A 4,176-nucleotide genomic window follows, 5' to 3' on the forward strand; every position below is an offset into this window, starting at 1 on the left:
CTGTTCAGTTTGGGAGTTCCAGATGTCACTTTTATTTAGTATATATAATTGTTTATATTCTGTAATTAAACAGGTGGCATTATACTTATATATTTTGTAAGTAACTATTATCTGTAATTTGCATTCTTGTGTGTTTTGAGAACAAGTGGTTGTTCAATTAGTTTTAAATATTAAAAAGTCCTTAGTTTCCATCCCTCATCCTGGGATGAGGCAGACGGGAGGTGAGAATGTGGGTAGCGCCAGAGCGAGAGTCAGTAGCTGATACGGAACCAGGAGGAGTAACATGTGGGAGATAAGTCTTTACATTCATTGTGTGCCATATTTTATTTGTTATATTTAGTGATATGACAATACTTTCATTTATTGTATAAGTTAACTTAACCATCTGTGTTTTTATATTATACTGTCTTGAATATATATCTATATAATATTTTGTATCTATTCTTCAGTCCTAAAGGAAGAGTTTTATTTATGTGCTCATTACTTATCAAGGGGTTATACTGGTGACGCGCTTTAGAGAGCAGCAGTGGTATCCCTAGACGTAATTAAAGCTTGGCTGCTGTAGGGTCACGAGCCGTAACGAACGATAGGTAACAAAGAGTTATGGGGGCCCGTCCGGGATAATATTGTTCCCACTTAACCTTAATTATGCTAATCTAACCTTGCCTTCCTAGGTACCAGTGTGTTAAGTGTCTGTGTGTTTCTTAAGAACTATTCCATGTGCCAAGCAAGCCTTCCTCTGTGTCAAGTAACAACGTTTCACGATTTTGAGGTAAGTCATCCTATATATTTTGTTTGTGCAGTGAGGCCAAGCGAATTTTCAGTGTGGTGACAATTTTACAGTGAAGTGTAGTGCAGTGCCATTGTTTTTAATTATTGTTGTGAATCAAGTGTCAAGTGTTAGTAACGATGGAGGAGAAAGTTGCAGCGTTGGTGGCTCACCCAGACTTTGAAAGGATTCAGAGCCTTAAAAAGACTGAGTTAATACAAATGGCAAATCATTTGGATTTGACCGCCAACAATAGAATGGTTAAAGCCCAAATATTGAAAGTCATTGTGACACATTTTGTTGAGAATGGAGAGTTAGATGAAGAAATTCTAGAAGAGTTAAGAGAGGAGTCGAGTGATCAGATGACGTTAAAGCGTCTTGAGTTAGAAGCTCGCCAATTAGAGCTTGAAGCTCAAAAAGAACAGAAAATATTAGAGGCTGAAGCTTGTCAAAGAGAATTTGAAGCTAAAAAGGAACAGAAACAATTAGAGCTTGAAGCTCAAAAAGAACAGAGAATATTAGAACTTGAAGCTCAAAAAGAACAGCAAATATTAGAGGCTGAAGCTCAGCAAAGGGAGCTTGAGATTAGACGTTTAGAAATTGAGGCACAGTTGCAAATAGAAGCCACAAAAAGGCAACAATTAGAGATTCAACAACAAATGGCTGACACTAACTTCAGGCTTGAAACACAGCGTATGGCAGCTGGGCATGGAAATACTAGTAATGTTTCAATAAATAGTGATAATAATCCCATCAGGACGCATAAGTATATAGAGTTACCAAAGTTCAATGAGGAGGATCCTGAGGTTTTCTTTGCACATTTTTATAAAATTGCCATCAGTATGAACTGGCCAAGGGATCAGTGGGTAGCCATTATGCAGTCTCAATTTAAGGGGCGTAGTCAGGAGGTTTTCACATCCCTACCTGACGCTCATAGCTTTGATTATGAATTTGTAAAGAAAAGCATCTTAAATGCTTACCAGTTAAATCCAGAGGCACACAGGTAAAAGTTTAGAAATCTAAGGAGGATAAGGGATCAGACAATAGCAGATTTTACTCGTCAGAAGACGAATTTTTGCAACAGATGGTTAAAGTCACTTTCAGTCACTGACTTTGATGCTTTAAAGAATCTTCTTATAATGGAAGAAGTATTGTCATGTCTCCCAGACCAGTTGTCTACTTTTATGGCAGAACAAAAGAATGTAACAGACATTTATGAGCTGTCAAAGCTCGCGGATGAGCATGAGTTGTTGACTAAGGCCCAGTTTACGGCCACTTCACCTAAGTCTAGTCGTAGAGTAAATTATAATGCTCACCGAACTCCTTATCAGAATCCATCCCGTCCTAGTGCTCCAGTTACTCCCATGAGCTCTTCTCTTACAAAACCTAACCCTGCTACTTCATTGTCAGGAATGTCAAATAATAATAAGGTTATATCTAAACCTACAGTTGGTTCTACCAGTGTGTCCACTGTAAGGTCCTGTTCCCATTGTAAGAGAAAAGGCCATGGAATTCATTCCTGTTTTATATTGCACCCTGAGTTACGACCAACTGGTCTCATTTATTGCAGAGGTGTGCAAAATAAACTTACTAATAAACATGTAACTGTAAACCCCAATTGGGTGAAACAGTATTCACCATATATGTCTTCAGGTGAAGTTTTGTGTATTAATGGGAAGTGGAAGCCAGTGGTTATTCTTCGTGATACAGGTGCTTCCCAAACCATAATTTCATCCAGTATTCTTTCTGATGTTGAAAAGAGAGATACTGGAAAGTTTGTTGTTCTTCAGAGTGTTGCAGGATGTAAAACTGTACCTCTAATAGACATTAATTTCAGATCCACCATTACACCACGTTTATGCACTGTGGGTGTTAGTACACAGTTGCCCATCCCAGGTGTGGATGTTATATTGGGTAATGATGTGGCCATAAATCATGTTGTGGGTGAGATTGATCCCCGTTTGTGTAAACAGCCAGTTGCAGACCATGTTTATTCTGCCTGTGCTGAAGTTAGTTCTATGAATGAACCTGTTGTAGAAGATGGTTTTGTCCATTCTACCTGTGCTGATGTCAGTACTAATATAAATCCAGTTGTCAGTTCTGATGTTGTTACTCAAGCATTTGTGCCAGTAACCAGTACCCCTTCAGTGGAGAAGTGGGATGTGGTTGTTCCAGATTCCTGTGTGGCCGATTTAGTTGTTGAGAGTAAGCCTGATACTATGACTCTGCTTTATTCCAATAAATTGGGAAAGGATGTCCATGTATCATTGTCTTGCCCGCTCACTACGAACGTTGTGCCAGGAGTTGAGAGAAACTTAAAAGCCACGACTCTGTATTCCAGCCAAGTGAATGGTTTAGGACAAGATGTCGGGTTGGCAGAAGTATTCCCGCTCACTCCAAGTTTCGAATCAGTTGTCGAGAGTAAGTCCGTTGTAGAGGCCCCGCCTCACCCTAGTCAAGGTGATATAATAGGGGAGGAGGTCAAACTACCTGTTACTTGCCCGCTCGTTTCAGATTCCCTTCATTTAGGTGCTTTGAGTAGAACTGACCCTAAGATTTCAGAGAGAAGCAAGGAGACAGTCTGTACTGTAGATCCAGTTTTGGAGAGTGTGGGAAAGCAGCCAGAGGATCAGCTTCTGTTGAGTAGATGGAGACCCATTGAGCCTCCCTCTTCAGTTGTCTGTGAGGATGTGACCCAGCTTGGTAGTGATATTATTGATTGTGAGCAGACAGTACTCCAAGCAGCTCCAGAAGTCATGGGAGGAAATTTTGGTAAAATCATTGAGAGTGGTAAAGTAGCATTTGGATCTAAGTTGCGGAGTTGTGATTCTTATTCTATGTGGAGTAAGTATTTCTCATTGGGTACATTGAGTCAGAGTGTGTGTAGGATGTTGAAATCTACTTTTATTCTGCAGGAGCCATTTTCTTGTGAAGTGATGGACTGTGGGACATCTTTGTCAAGCCTTGTGGTGGAGCAGAGAGAGTTTACTCAAGTAGGTTGTGCATCCAGTTCTGAGGAAGTGGTGAGTTATGCTAGAGCAGTGTCTCAATATTCAGATCCAGTTAATTTTGATGCACGAGTGATAAAAGTGTATGTTCCACTCAAGTGTGGTGTTGACTTTCAGAGTCATATTAGAGTTGATTTTCAGAATCATATTGTGGGTGAAGGATTAAATCATACTGGGGAGCAGATGTTTGAGGCTCCAGGTGTGTATTTCAAGTTGGAGGATAAGGTTATCCTACCTAGTGTTAATCATTGTGAAGGGTTTCAGATTATCCTTGGGCGTTTCCCAGGTAACCTGCTGTGCATCTTCAAGATGTTAAGACCCTTAAACCTCTTGGTTGATTGGTTGTCATCAGACATAAATCACTTGGGAAGTGATGGTGAGGGTTGTAAAGTTTTCGGC

This window comes from Procambarus clarkii, chromosome 3 (assembly GCF_040958095.1).
Source record: "Procambarus clarkii isolate CNS0578487 chromosome 3, FALCON_Pclarkii_2.0, whole genome shotgun sequence".
Lineage (NCBI taxonomy): Eukaryota > Metazoa > Arthropoda > Malacostraca > Decapoda > Cambaridae > Procambarus > Procambarus clarkii.